Source organism: Ammospiza nelsoni, chromosome W (genome assembly GCF_027579445.1).
Source record: "Ammospiza nelsoni isolate bAmmNel1 chromosome W, bAmmNel1.pri, whole genome shotgun sequence".
NCBI classification, from domain to species: domain Eukaryota; kingdom Metazoa; phylum Chordata; class Aves; order Passeriformes; family Passerellidae; genus Ammospiza; species Ammospiza nelsoni.
This window is the reverse complement of record NC_080668.1, coordinates 10,432,722-10,448,378: the sequence shown is the minus strand read 5'-3', so window position 1 is coordinate 10,448,378 and position 15,657 is coordinate 10,432,722.

The window sequence follows — 15,657 nt, the reverse complement described above, 5'->3', positions numbered from 1 at the left end:
ACGAATCGTGACACAAAGTAGTCCCACTCGGTGCCAGGACTGTGGAAGGCAAAAATGTGGTTGGGTGTTCGAGGAGGTGCGGACGTGATCCAGTGCTGCTTGGGTCGGCTGCGGGATGCGGCGGCGGTGGCACGGAAGCAGGTGGCGGAGGTACAGGATGTGGCAGCGGAGGCATATTAGGTATCGGTTTTGCAGGGTTGTGCGCTGCGGAGGGATCTCTCAGTGATGTGTCCGTTCCCGGGATCGCAAGGTCCGGCATAGGGAGAGACACGGAAGGATACATCCAAGGCGCTGCAGGATTCGACTGCTGTGGTGCCGTGTGTAGACCCGGTGGCGGCGGAAGTGGAGTGACAGGGAACAGGGATGCCGGCTGTGGCTGGACAGCGGCATGCAGTGGGTCGGAACCGGGAGGCTGTACCAAAGCTGCGGCAAAAGCAGTGGAGGGTGGCGGCGGGGCCGTGGAGAGATAACTGCTGCGTGTGGTTGATCCCGAAAGCAGTGCTGTGGTTGGATGAGTCGGCGCGGAGTGATATTGCTGGTGCGAGGAGTTGTAGCAATTGCGCATGCGTGGCTTGCGTCACTAGGTCAACGTGGGGAGTCATGATGGCGGTTGGCTGCATGGCGGGCAGGCTGGGGAGTGCAGGAGGTGGCGGAGCTGCGGAAACGCGAGACGGGGCTGCAGTTGTGGAAGGGAACGACGGGACGTCCGTGGTTGCAGGAGGCGGTGGACCCGCGCCATCCAGCAGCTCGGAAGCGGGAGGCTGCAGTGGAGAAGGCACGGCTCGACCCGGGGCTGCGGTGGCGAGCGGCGGCTGCAGGAGCGGGAAAGCGACCACGGGCGGCGACAGGGCAGCCTTGTCAGCGGGAGATGATCTCAGGGTGGCGGGAGGCAGGAGGAGTGGCGTGGCCATGGCAAGCGGTGGGCTAGTCGGTGGCTGGACTGTGGCGTGCAGCCGCTGGGAGCTGGTAAGCTGGGCTGGGGTAATTGCCGCCCCGGCGGGCAGGGGCGGCGCTGACGGGTGACTGGGCTTGCTCGGCGGCAGGCACGGGAGAGGCTGTGCCGGGACCGGGGGATTGCGCCGAAACGTCCGCGGGGACGGGGTTAGCCATGGGTGTCCGAGCTGCCGCGGGGCCCGTGGGCAGCTCGGAGTGTGCTGCATGCTCTTGAACGCCGGGGTACGGGGGCAGGATTCCCCTGGCAACGTGCACAAGGGGCGCTGGGGACGCCAGCGCGGCCGCGACAGGCGTTCTTGGCACCGCAGATCCGGGAGCGGCAGGGGACTGCAAAGACGCAGCAGCGAGGGATGCGGACAGAACTTCAGGCACCACCGGCAATGTGTGGGCGGGGGCAAGGGGGACTTGGAGGGTGGGAGGAGCGGCCGCACTAGCTGGTAGTGGGGGGGAAGCGGTGGGCTCGGGGGGGGGGGGGGCGAGGCCGAGGTGACGCTGGTGGGTGGGCTCATAGAGGCGGGATTGAGGGGCAGGGCCGCGAGGATGGCAAAACCGGGGGCGGGGACCGCGGTAGCCGGGACAGTAGGGACCAACGGGATGGCAAAGGCGGGGATGGCGGGAACAGTGGAAGGGATCACGGGGTCCTGTGGGATGGCTAAAGCCGGGAGGAAGGGTGTCGGGACCACGGGGGCGGGGCGGCAGGGGTGAGCAGGACTGCAGGTACCGGAGCCGTGGGGTGCAACGGGGAGGTAGGGGTCGTGTCCCATTCTAGACTAGCGGCGGCAAGGGGCGGACTCGCAGCAGGAGCAGAGCTTGGCGAGGCGACTGCTGTAGATATCCCCCTTGCAGCAAACAGCTCAACCAGCGCCCTGCAAGCTGGGACCAGCTGCACGGCAGCCATATCCAGCTGGGAGATACAATTAAAGAGCCTAATTCCAACTGTGTCCCAAAAGTGTCTGGTAAAGACGGCTGAACGGTCAGCATTTGGGAAATTATTTAAAGTCCATTCTAAGAGGTTTTTTAACTCCCGTTTCGGTAATTGACTTGACATGGAACTTAATAAATGCTTTAGTTGCTTATAGAGATCTCTGTCATGGGCAGAGTGAGTTTGTCCCATTATTAGACCAGTGTATTACCAACCTCGATGTTGCAGAAGCAGTGCCCTCAATCAGAGCTCCGTCACGGGGGGGCTGACCAGGCACTCCAGTTGGCACTCAGTACGCTGTGTTCAGGTCCCTCCTCAGAGCTCTGGTTTTAGACGTCGCTTGGCAACGGCTTTCCGTGCTCGGGACCTCGCAGGTAGGTCTGCACTCAGAGCTTCAGTGTGGGTGGTGCTTTGCAGCGCTCACCTGTGCTCGGAGCGCGTGGCAGAGTCCCTCCTTAGAGCTCTGGTCAGCGCTGCTCAGCAACGTCTCCGTGCTCAAGGGATGCCACGGCAAACTTCCTCGAAGAGCATCAGGTAGCTGCTGCGTGGCAGCGGCCACCCGTGTTCGAGGACTGCTGGGCAATTTCCTCCGAGAGCTCCAGGTATTCGCTACGTAGTGACCACTCCCTGTGCTCGGGGTGTGCCGCGGCAAAATTAAAGAGCTCCGGCTTTCACGCTGTGCAGCAACGGTATGCCGTGCTCAAGACACTTTTAAGGCGGCTATAACTGGTCTTTTAGTTACCGTGCATGGAGAAGTCTCCCACAGGTGGAAAAGCTGAACTGGCCCTTTAAACACGTCTGGGCGCCAGTCTGTAGGATTGACTGGAGGTAGCACAATCAGGACAGACGGAGACGAGAGATCTCTGAAGCCAGGTTGTGGAACTTGCGGTTTATTGCAAAGGACGTGGGTGCAGGGCTCTGCTGGGAGCTGCCAGCTACAGCTCGGAGAAGGCCCGAGAGAAGAGAGGGGTAGAGAGGATGAGAGGGTAAGAGCGTAAAAGCATAAGAGAGTAAAAGGGGTAAGAGTGTAAAAGGGTAAGAGCTAAGAGGCAAGAGGGGCAAGAGCTAAGACAGCGAAGTTCCCGTTACAATACAATAAATCATCTGTGTTGAATATTCTGCTTCTCACTAACCAATCTAGTACAATATACAAATCCTATAGCATTTCCATTCAGCCTGCAAGAATCACTACATTACCATAATGTGCTACATTTTAAACCCTAAAAACTACTCTTTGGACCCCTTCTGCCAAGCTGTCAGGGTCTGCTCGGACCCTTGGACCTGCCTGCAAGCAGAGGGTCTTGTTTCATCAAAACAGGATTACCTTCAGTCAGCCACACCTTTGTTTTCCTGTTGTTCAGTAACTAAGGGATCTCAAAGCTTGCTTTCATTTCAATCTTGCTTATAGTTTCTATATTCTCAAAATCTTTTGGCAGACTCATATTTATAAGGCTTTCCTGTTTCATCTTCCCCAACATACCCGACTTTCTTTTCCCGTCAATCACCCTGCTTGACCCATTTACAAACCATTTTTCCCCTTCATCTAATTTTTCCTCCTCCAAATCCTCTCTGATTTTCATCTGCAAATCAAGCACTTCCACGCAATCGTGAACAAGTTCCTTTGAAGCTTCCCCAAACAAAAACTGCGCAGGGTTTTGCACGGTTGTCCGCAATTCCAAATCCTGTGAGTGAATCAAAATGGCCTCATACTTTAGCAATTTAGCATCAGTGAGCCGTTTATCTGCTTTCTGTTGTAGTACGCCCCGCACATTTTGCAATGCAAATACTACCAAAGGTGCCCTGAAGGTTACTTTCTTAGCTTCCTCCACCAACAATGCTACACCAAAAATCGCTTGCAAGCACGTGGGCCAGCCTCTGCTGACCAGGTCCAAAAGCCTCAACAAGTAACCTACTGGTTTCCTGACCCCTGCCCAGTCCTGTGTCAGCACCCCATGTGTTGTGTGATTGCTCACGTCCATGAACAACTGGAATGGTCGCTTCACATCAGGGGGGCTCAGCAGTGGTGCCGCTGTGAGTGCTTCCTTGACTCCCCTGAATTCGTCCTTGTCTTTTTCTGTCCATTTGACTCTGTCCATGGTGAGTTTCTCGTATAGAAACTTCACCTTCTCGCTGTACCCTTCAATCCACTGCTGGCAATATCCCAACAATCCTAAAAGTTGTCTGACTTCCCTCTTTGTTTGCGGGGGTGGTAAGGCAATAATCCCTGCAACCCTCTCTGGATCCAATTTCTTTTTCCCCTTGGTTAACCAATGTCCCAAGTACCTGACTTCGGGCTCTGTGAATTGCAACTTCGACTTTGACACCTTCAACCCCTTTTCCCCTAAAAAGTTCAATGGTGCTCACCCTCACAACCTCCCCCCTTGGACCTGCAACCAACAATACATCTACATATTGTAGCAATTTTCTCCCCTCCGTTGGTACAAAGTGACTCAGAACATGTTCAAGTGCTTGCCTGAAAAGTTTCGGGGAATCAATGAAGCCCTGAGGCATTGATGTCCATCTGAGCTGCTTCTTTCTGTTCGTCTCTGGGTCTTCCCACTGAAACACAAAATAATCTCTGCTGTCCTCAGCTAAAGGACAGGTCCAGAAAGCATCTTTCAAGTCAATTACGCTGTACCACATGTCCTCGGGAGAGATGTTATTCAGCAAGGTGTAAGGGTTTGAGACCATGGGGAACAAAGTCTTAGTTCTCTGATTCACAGTCCTTAAATCTTGCACTAGCCTATAGCTACTGTCCATCTTTTTCACAGCCAGAATTGGGGTGTTGTGCCGGGACATGCATGGCTGCAATGTTCCTTTTTTTATTAATTCATCAATCACTGGTTTCAATCCCTTCCTCCCTTCCATGGAGATGGGGTACTGTTTGACCCGAATGGGGTCCTCTGGTCTCTCAATTTCGACACAAATCGGCTCTATGTCTAACCTCCCAGCCTCCCTTTGGATATACCAAACCTTTGTATCTATTTTCTCCTCATCCTGGACGGTGAGTTTATACATCCTCACCCTGAGCCGGGAATTTTCCACTGCCAAGCCAAATTCTAGGGCTACCATCAAGTCCCGCCCTAGCAAATTAAAGTCTGCATCCCTTATCAATAATATATTTCCTGTACATCTTTTGTTTTCTGTCTCTATCTCAACATCATTTATGATCAGAACCTTGAAAGGTTCCCCTTTGCCCCGATTACCATCATGGAATCGTTGCTCCGAGAGCACCCTTGCGGTAGCTGCTGCACCGCGGTTCATTCTGCTCCAGTGACTACTAAAAACCAAATTTCTTGCTTGTGGGGTCCTATTTTTCATTTTATCAAGGGCTCCCTCGGTGTTCTGGACCCCAAACTGAAAAGCCCATGATACCCCTAATCTTCCTGAAACATTGCCTGGTCCTTGGCTTTGTTGGGACAATTCCTTCGGATGTGTCCCTTTTGCTTGCAGTAATAGCACTCGAAGTCCTTCTTTTGGTTGTTCGATCCTTTTCCTTGGGAAGGATTTTGCTTCTTTGTCGGCGCCACTTTCGCCGTGTCTCTGACCTGTTCCTGTTTCTGTGCTTCCCTTACTGCAGCTACCAATACCTTAGCTTGAATCTTCTGTTTTTCTTCATCTCTTCGCATGTAGACCTTCTGGGCTTCTCGGAGCAATTCCTGCAATCCCTTGTCCTGCCATCCGTCTATCTTTTCTAACTTTTTCTGTATGTCCTCCCAAGATTTTTCCACAAAGTGAGTTTTCAACAAAACCGCCCCAATCGGAGAATCGGGATCGGTCCCCAAATACATTCTCAGGCTCTTTTGGAGCCTCTCCAACCACTCCGTGGGCGTCTCATCCTTTCCCTTGCATTCTCTGTGTACCTTACTCATGTTCTGCCCCTTTGGTACCGCTTCTCTGATACCCTGAATTTTCATGTTCCTTAGATTTTACATTTTCTGCCTCCCCTCCCCCGTCTGGGCAGTCCAGGACAGTTTCTGTTTGGCCACCTCTGGTCCCCGCTTTCCCCATTTGGATTTCTCCGTTCCCAATCTTTGATCGCGGCTTGTCTGATCATCTCCCTCTCCTCACTGTTGAACAGCAATCTCAGGATCACGTTGAGATCCTCGTAGGTGTAGATGCTGGTCCCTAGAAATTCATATAGCCTTTCTGCCACCCCCAAAGGATCGTCCATTCATTTTCCCATCTCTTTCTTGAACGCTGTCACATCTCCAAAATCGATCAGCACGTGTACGAAGCCGACAACTCCCAGAGCTGTTGGCACCTCCCGTAAAGGAAAGATGCTGGGCTTCTCCTCCTCATCCCCACTGTCTCCCGTGGTTGCCCTCCTCATTTGTCGCCTCGTTCGATGGGCCAGGGTACAGCTGACTTTGGGGAAAATTACCTGTTTTTCTTCAGTTTTGGGAAGAGTTGGCGGCAGCAGCTGCTCACATGGGAGCGGAGGTGCCTCCGCTTGTTCACGTGGGAGGGGAGGCGCCATGGCCTGCTCTAGTGGGAGCGGCGGCGCCAAGACCTGGCCCAGCGGGATCGTCACCTCGAGAGGCAACGTGGGCACCGGTGGTGCCTGGACTGGTCTGGGCTGGGGCGGAGGAACAAGGTAGGGAGGTGGAAGATTGTTCAAGGGTTCCCATTCCTTTCCACTGTTTACCGCACATCAGAGAGCTCGTACCGGGTATAAACTCGTACAAGTGTATCTCCACATTTCGGCATACTCAATTTCCTCAAAATCCTGCGGGCGGCGATCGAATATGTGGTCGTACAGGGACTGGCATGTCCATGACTCAAACGTGCCGAACGCTGGCCAGACCACATATTTTCCGATCTCCTTCCCTCCCCCTTTTTCCATGCAATAAATGTATAATTTTCTCCTTGGGCCTGCCCGCTCTCCTGGGGCTGTTGTCCCAATGTTCTACCATCCACCCCAACAGACTCTCCCTTGGGATTTCTGGCAGAACTTTTTCGGGACCCTGGGGAGATTTTTCCTGGGGCTTTTTCTGGAACCTGCTTTTTCCCAACCCCATTTTTCCAAAAATCCTGCCCGCGAATTTTCTCACCTTGTCTCCTCTGGCTGGGACGCTCTATGCGACTCCCAAATTCTTGTCCGATGTCGATTTCCTGAGCTTGCAAAACGCCTCCAGTCTTAGTCACATGGAGAACCGTTCTGTGGACTTTTTGACTGATCTCCGGTTTTCTTACCTGTTTTCTCCAGATCAGAAGGCAGACGGGCTCCTAGAATTTTCCAGGACCCTCTTTTCTCCCTTTTCTGACCCAACTGTGACCGATTTCCCCTCAAACTCCCTGTGAGTCCCAGGTCCCATGTGTGTTAAGAAAAAGCGTCTGCTTCCCCCTTGACTGACCATGTCCCCCATGGGATGGTGGAAATGCGATCGTGGGGTCCGCACTCACTTCGTGACAGAGTCACGTCTCACAGACATGCTTGGTCACACCCCACTCAACCACGTGATACTCACGGTTCCTTTCCCGCATGGATTCTTCATGCACGTCAATTTCTGAGTGGAAAAAGCACCTCGGGCTGGGAGATCCCCTGGATCTTGCCGATATTCCGAGAGCTGGGCCTGTTTTTGTCCCTCTTTGGCTGTGGCTCTGTTTTCGGTTAGGTGATTTTTGATTGGTCTCGCAAACTTCCGATCCGGTTCAGACCACTGAAATCAGTGGGGCACCTTCTGGCCGGGAAGGGGTCCCGAACTCAAAATTAAAATTACGTCGGGTTGTCACCAGATTGTTTTAAATGATCAATTGTGAGCCAAATTATCAAAAATTTTGGAAAGATTTAATAATCTATCTGTGTGACCGAATTTCGGTCTCCGAAATGACCACAGCCAAAGAGACAGCGTCAAGCCCAAGTTTGGCACTGGGTGAACCTGGACCCGACCCCTAGAGTGTCAGAGTCTCCTCCATTCACAAATGTCGCTTCTTGCGGCGATGTTTTATACAGTTTATTGTGCCCGAGGCAAAGGTGTCCAAATTTCTTTTGTAACTCTTCACATTCATTGCTGTTCTTTTCAATGTGGAGAGCAGGACAAAGGCTGGTTCCAGGTGTGCAGTCAGCGTTTATGGACTCGGGGGAAGCTGTGTATTCAGATGTATTAGTTTGGAGCAGCTGACTATCTTGATTGATGCAATCGGCAAGGCGATAATCGCTCTTAGGTGGTTCCTGACGACTCAGGATACCAGTGATCATCACCCTGGAAGCTTCTATTCTTATGTTAAGGCGTCGATCAATATCTTGTGTCGGGAATTTGTTATAATCTGAATAGACAGCTGCTCTCCGGCGGAGGTGGTCAGAGACATAGGTTTGTATTTTTACAATCTTTTATATCATACATTAATAGCATGAATTATCCCTACCATATATTACAGTAAGCTATGGAGAAAAGATTCTTTTTCCCTATAACGCATGAAACTATGCGAAGATTAAAATGTTCAAATTGATATCGAGCAAAGGCCTCCATGTTAAAGTAAGCAGATATTAAAGTAGCTGTGATCCCATGAGAAGTTTGAACAGAGGAGGGAAGAGTAGTCCTGTGCCCCCAGGAGAAGAAAATCTCTGTTCCCAGGGATGAAGATGATTTTAGAGATGGATAATGAGCACTTTTGCCTTTGAACAACTTGTCTTTGAAACAATACCTCATAAGTTGACATGGCCCATAGACAAACTGTGGGAAAGCTTTTGGAAAATGGGAGGGGCTTCACAATAGCAGATTTCCCTGGGCAGCTGCTATTTGTGATGAAATTAAGAGCCACTAGAGAACTGGGGTTTTTTCCTCTTGTGGAGAACTGTCCATAACCTTAATAAGAGGGACTTCTCTCCTTAAGTGAACTGAAGAAAGACTATTTTAGAGGTGGTAAACTGACTGGAAATTTTAGGTTTTGCTTCTTTACATTGTCAGTGGAAAAGGTTGTGGGGGGAGAAGAAGTGTTGTGAAGCGTTTGTTTTGATTCTTACTACTTTTTTCTTTTAGTTACTCTTAATAAATTTTTCTTTGTGCCCTTTTAAAGTTTTGAGCCTGCTTTGCCTTTCTCCTAATCCTATCTCACAGCAGGAAGTGAGTGCACTGGTGATTGGCCAGCACTGAAACCCACCACACTCTTTGGTACATTGGCCAGGAAATTTTAAAATTGGGGGAAAATCTTAAATTGACGAACCAAAACCACTACACAAAATTGGTGTTTCCGCCCAGTTTCAAACTGAAACTGACACACTAGCATAAACAGAAGAGACGATTCGGGATACAAGCATCATATAGCCAACCCAGAACAAGGGGTCATATAATAAAGAAGGGTGGGCTCTCACCCCACAAGAGCAACTGATCATTTCCTCCTATTTAGTATGGCCTTTGGTTAGGGAAGAACACAAGAAAAGGCACTTGGGGGCAGAAGCCCTATACCAGCACCTACTTAAAGAAATTATAGCTAAAAATTTATATGCCACTGGGCAACAGGTGACTTGGCAATGTGAACTTTGCCTCCAGACTAATCCCAAAAATACCCCAAAACCAAAATTGGGCCAAATTGGGAAAGGCAATAGGCCTGGGCACCAGTGGCAGATTGATTTTACAGAACTCCCAAGAAAAGCGGGGTACAGATATTTACTGGTACTAACTGATACCTTTTCAGGTTGACCTGTAGCATTCCCTACCAGAACAGCCAAGGCTTGGGAGGTAACTAGAATACTAATAAAAGAAATAATACGGCGCCTTGGAGTTCCAGCAACTGTCTTCTGACAGATGACTGTGATAATTGAGAGGGTCACAATACAAAGCAATACACTCTATTTTTAGAAGGCTTCAAACCTGGTTTTATTATAGCATGCATGCTTTTTATACATTCTTAAAAAACTCCTAAGTTTACACTATACTCATTGGTCAGGAAAGACAAAGTGCTTATTGGAATAGACAGTTGTAGGTTTCTCTTATTTATCCTTCTTTCTTTCTTGGTTTCTATGTCAACGACCTTGGTAGAAAATTCTTTCAGGGGTAAACATGGATCCTCTTATCAAACTTCTCTCTGGCTCACAGAAGTCACTATAAAACCTATTCCACAGAGGACCACATTTTACCTCATAAATAGTGCAGCAAATCAGCTGCCATTTGGCTATCAATTAGCACCTTCCCCCATTTTGCCCTCAATCAAGTGGACAGGTAGAAAAGATGAACCACTTGATCAAACAGCAGATTGTGAAATTAGGACAAGAAACTAACTTGGCCTGGTCTCAGTCTTCCTCTTGCACTTCTGTGCATACGAACTAGGCCAAGGGTAAAAGAAGGACTGAGCTCTTTTGAAATCTTGTATGGGAGACCTTATGGAATACAAAAAAGGATGTCCACATAAGCTGGGGATTAAATTATGACCTCCTACATGGTGGCATTAGTCAAAGAACTCAGCAAAATTGAGAAACGTGATTGGGACTCGAAGTAGGGGTTTGGATGGGCCTGTGCATAATATCCAACCTGGAGATTACGTGTATGTAAAGTCTCTTGCAGAAAAAACTCTGAAGCCAAAGCGGGAGGGACCATTCCAAGTACTCCTCACTTCCTTCCCAGCAGTCAAGATGAAGGAACAAGCATCATGGATACATCACACCAGAATCAAAAAGGCTCCACAGTCTTCCTGGAAGGTCAAGCAAGTTCATCCTGGAAAGTTACTCTTTTCACATTCTTAATTTTATTCAAATGATATGAGAATATGGGAAAAACAAAAAATGTAATACCCACATGCACCTGCAATGGCACTGACACTGTTGATAAGTTGTGGGCAGATTTGTACAAGTCTATACATTTGGGTATTACTGGGAACACAACAAACTTGTCAGGGAAAGTGTTATACAATACCACAAAATATGGGCCCATACGTTCGACAGAGATTGGCAACAAATGCTTAATTAACTGTACAGTTTCTGAAATATCATTGAAAGCAGAGAACAAGGGGAAATGCAGTTCCTATACAATAACACAAATTTGTTTAAATAAAGACAAAGATCTTGATAAAAACATAACAAAAAAAGAAAAGCCCCAACATAAGGAGGAGCTCCAACTTGTAATTTACAAAATAGGGCCATATGCCATTAAAAATATGAGAATTCAAAACCTATTGATTAACCCAGAATGGTCCCTGAGGCGAGTCAAAATGGCAGTGCAAGTGAATGCTTCTAACATTTAGTCAGAATGTGCTCCGTTCCTTAAGACATCCTTCATGGAATGGATTGATTTGCTACAGAAACTTATGCCCCACACAACTCGAAAGAAGAGAGATCTTACAGGGGCACTGGGAACAGGACTGGGGGTTTTAAACGCAATAGATTCAGAAGTACTAATGAACAGATTAGCTGTGACAGGCAGCAATCTAGCTAAATTACAAAAACCTCTACAATCTTTCTTACTAGCATTAGGCGCTAGCCAATGGAAACTATCTAAAGTGCTACCAGCATGGGAAAATATGGAGGAACAGGATCATGAATTAACAATACCGGCACTAACTACAGTTCAAGACAACGTTTCTTTAGCTCTTAGCTGTATAGAGGCACAATTATGGATGCAATCAGTGACTGTCTCAATTACACAAGGAGGGGAGGGCACCTTCCCCACTGAGATTCAAAAGGTTGTTTGGGATAATGCTACTGAGTTAGAGAGTTTCAATCCTGGTGGACTTTAGTAAATTTCACTTATAAGCCTGTTACTAGCACAGTGACTGCTTTCGTGTTGACCATATATAATGCTTCAATACACACGATCCATCCCATCATTGCCTTAGGATTGAACCATGACAAAGCTGTTATATCCTTCTGAACATAGAACTTGGGCACAAAAGACTGAGGAGAAGTGGCAAACTGTAAATATAGAATCTTGTATTGTGAGGGAACAACTAGGATTTATTTGTGAAAGTAACATGATAGATGAACAAGATATCTGTCTAGATACTGAACAGAGTAGCTAGCATTTTGAGGTTCATCCGGTTAACCAGACAACTACGCTTGTGTATATAGGCCAAGGCTGTATATGTCTAAGAACAGTGTGCCCCACCATAGTAGTAGATAATTCGACTATGAACAATAACCATTCTAATTTTTGTATCAGCAATTTTGTCAAATTAGATGGGTGTGATTTTTCTTATCAGACACCAGTTTTGTCATACCAGTATATAAAAATTAATTTTAGTATGGTTCAGGAGATATTACCCACACTCATCGGGATGAACCTTACTTTAGTAAAACAATTATTAAGACATGTAGTGAGAGTCCTATGTATTGGATAAGTGGGTCCTAGCTATTCTAAACGAGTCACAGCTGCCAAGTCCTTAGTTGGGCAGCAGCTGTGGCTCGTAAGATAACTGGGATAAAAGGGGTGGGTCGAGAGCCCAGGAGGAGCCCCTGTGAAGCCATGAGGAACTGCACAGCAGAGAAAAGCGGCATGGTAGAAAACCATCTAGAAGGTATGGACTTTAAGAATATAATAACAACAGTATGGGACTCTAGAAATATAAATACAGTAAGATAACAACAAAGACATGAAGACCTAGAGAAGATTCTCAAAGAAGTGAAGGAGACTGGAAAGAAAACTTGAATCACAGTCCACCACGATGCTGAGGAAATAAGGAAAGTTTTAAAACGAGTAAGGGATGGCACAACTCACCATTGGTGGGATGTGCTCTTTGGATGGTCCACTACTGCCACTAGAATCTTAAATACGTTGTGTCATCCTATAATAGTGCTTTTGATTTTAGTTTGTATAAGTTTTGTTTTATTCTTGTTTATGCTTACTTGGATTTTCAAGATAATGAAATATATAAATGTAATTATCACCATGCTTGAAGCACATGAAAATGCAATAAGAAGTAATCCAGTACTGCCTAGAAGGCAAAAGAATTTGCCTATGGTATAGAGAATTTGCCTATGGTATAGAAAAGGAGGGATTGATAAAGGGAACCTATAACAAAACTTATGCAACTACAATTTGCTGTGTAATCAAGTGTGTTAAGAACAGATAATCCTTTGCTATGCAACAACACAATTACAGCTATAGTTTAAGACTGATAAAGTAGGAACTAGTGCTCTAAAAACTGGCAAAAGCTGGATCTTTAGTTTGGACTGTGGCCAGAAGCCTTGAAGGAGGAACAGACACCAAGAGAGCCTACATAAGGACCAGGTTCATCCAGAGGACATTGTGAAGATGACTGCTTCATCCAGCCACCTCTGCCTGAGACCACCAGAAGATAGCAGAAGATAGTGGGCAAGTGCAGAACTCTGAAAGGCTGATTAACATACGAAGCAAGAGTAAGGGGGGGGTTTAGGCCATGAATATGTATAGGCGATGTTGAAACTTACATGAATGTGTATGATCTCAAGTATATAAACAGAGCATCTACTTTGTTCTGGTGCACACATTTTTGGTGGAACTAGTCCCCCATGTGCCCAGCACTGAATAAACATACCTACTTCATAAACCCGCTGGTTCTGGAGTCTCAATTTCCAGGTGTCACTGTTCTCTGAGTTAGTGTGGTGGTTGGACCGGAAATGAGATTTCTGGGATGCTGTGGTCACTACCATCAGGCCACCAATGGATGCTCAGATTTTAAGATTGGCATTTGGTACAACCACTGAGGATTAGATCTGCCTCTGAGAAAACACAGGGATTAAAAACCAGAGCTGTGCCCCTGGCAAGCTCTCTTGGGACTTTGAGGGAAAGAGGTCAGATCTCCCTCCCCCGTCCAGCTGCTGCTGCTGGGTGGGGGGGAGGGGCAGCCTGCGGTAGGCCTGGGCCTGGACAGAGATGGGAGGTGAGGAGACCCTTGAGGATGGAAGGGTGGAGGAGCACCAAGAGACATCGGGCAGCCACCCCCATCCCCCAGGGAAGAGAGAGAGGGAGAGCCGGCGTCTGAATTTGACAGCGGCCGGCCCAGGAGGAGAAGGGGGGGGGAGGGAGTGCCGCGAGAAGGTGCCGAGGTGCCTGGCAGGGCAGCGTGGGACTTCCGGAGCTCTGGGACAGGCAGAGACTGAAATTTTTAACCCTTTTCTTGCATGATTGAGACCTTGCAAATGCTGATCCTCCTGGAGCTGAATGAGTAAAGAGATAAGAAATGAGATAAGAAGAGATAGGCCACGAGGGAAGTGGAGAAGACTCTTGAGTGGGGGGAGAGATGACGGAGTGGCCTTCTGGCTGGACTTTTCTTGTGTGGCCATAGACTGAACCATTTTTATTCCTGTGACACAGGGACTGCATTTAGGGGGAGGCAGTGCCTCAGAACCAGGAGGGTTCAGTGTGGGTACCCCTCGGCCCCAGGGGGTGAAAATTTGGGGGGGACAGATGTCCCGAAGGAGAGACTGTGTCTTTTTTGGAGTGAGACAAAGCATCCTTGAAAGACAACCCTAGAAGCAGCTCTGGTCCATGCACAGTGGTGAGAGCACTGGGCATGGAAGGAAGATGTCAGGATGGCAAAGGATTTTCTGGGCGGTGCTGAGTGACATGGAAGCACATGAGGTTTCAACGTGTTTCCAGGGGAAGCCTATGGTGCAAGAAGGACTCTTCATGAACTGAAGATTGAGTATTCTAAAGGGTGGCGTCGGACTGAGAGTTGGTGATTTGGGGGAATGTATTGCATTGGGAAATTTGGTGGGGGGGGAGGAGGAAAATGCTTTTGTAAGGTTTTCATTTTTTCCCTTATGTTTTTTTTTTCTCCTCTTTTCTTGTAGTTTAGTTAATAAAGTTTTCTTTATTTCTAAGCAGGAGCCTGCTTTGCTTATTCCTGGTCAGATCTCACAGCAGACACCAAGGAGAGAGTATTCTCATGGGGGCACTGGCATTGTGCCAGGCCTAAACCATGACAGTTAGTTACATGAATAAAAACATTTTAACATTAGATAGTCTTTATTTTAATATTATGTTATGGATTAAGATATATAATTATCTCACTATTTATGTGTTATACTGTGCATATATAAGTTCATAGTTTATACTATACCAATAAGCAGTTAAAAGGAATTACAAATTGTACCATATTAGAATCTTTGTGATCAATAATAACTTGCAAAAGCTAATACATAAATGAAAAATCCAATAAGTATATTTGTTATTTATAATAGGCATGTTATAAACACATGTTGTTGGCTTTTCACAAATATTAAGATGAATGCTATATGTATAATGTTAAAATAACTTTGCTTTTATTTCTGCTATTAACAAAGACATAATAGTAGTGGTAGCTGATATAGTTATGAGTGAACTGTCTGTTTGGTCAGGATAACATCCAGTGAACATGTAATGAGGACCCTGCTATTGATATGCCAACTATCAGCATCTGCTGCCTGAAGGAAGTATGGACCAAGGTCCAAACTGGAAGTGATAAAGAGAACATACCAAAACCACAGCCAAGAAACATGCATGTTCTAAAAAGGTGGACCCAAGGAGGTGCCGTGTAAAATAGTTCCTAAAATATGTAAAATAGTTTATGAAAAGATATGGATAAGGGTCTATGAATATGCAATGTGCTGATGTAATGGAAAAGGTATTTAAGGGATATTCCCAAAGGTTATGGTATGCTCTTGACTGAGTGCCAAGATGCACAGGGCCATAATCTTTGCTTTACTGTCTTTGTCTCTTATTGTCCTTTATTAAACTTTTTAAATTTTCACAGGAGAGTGAACGTGATTTTCACAAAAGAATTCAAACCCTGTCCTATGGGACCATATGCATCAAGAAGCACTTTACATATATATTTTGTCAAAATAATTACTATGTCAACTATAGATATAGTAATCAACATTTATA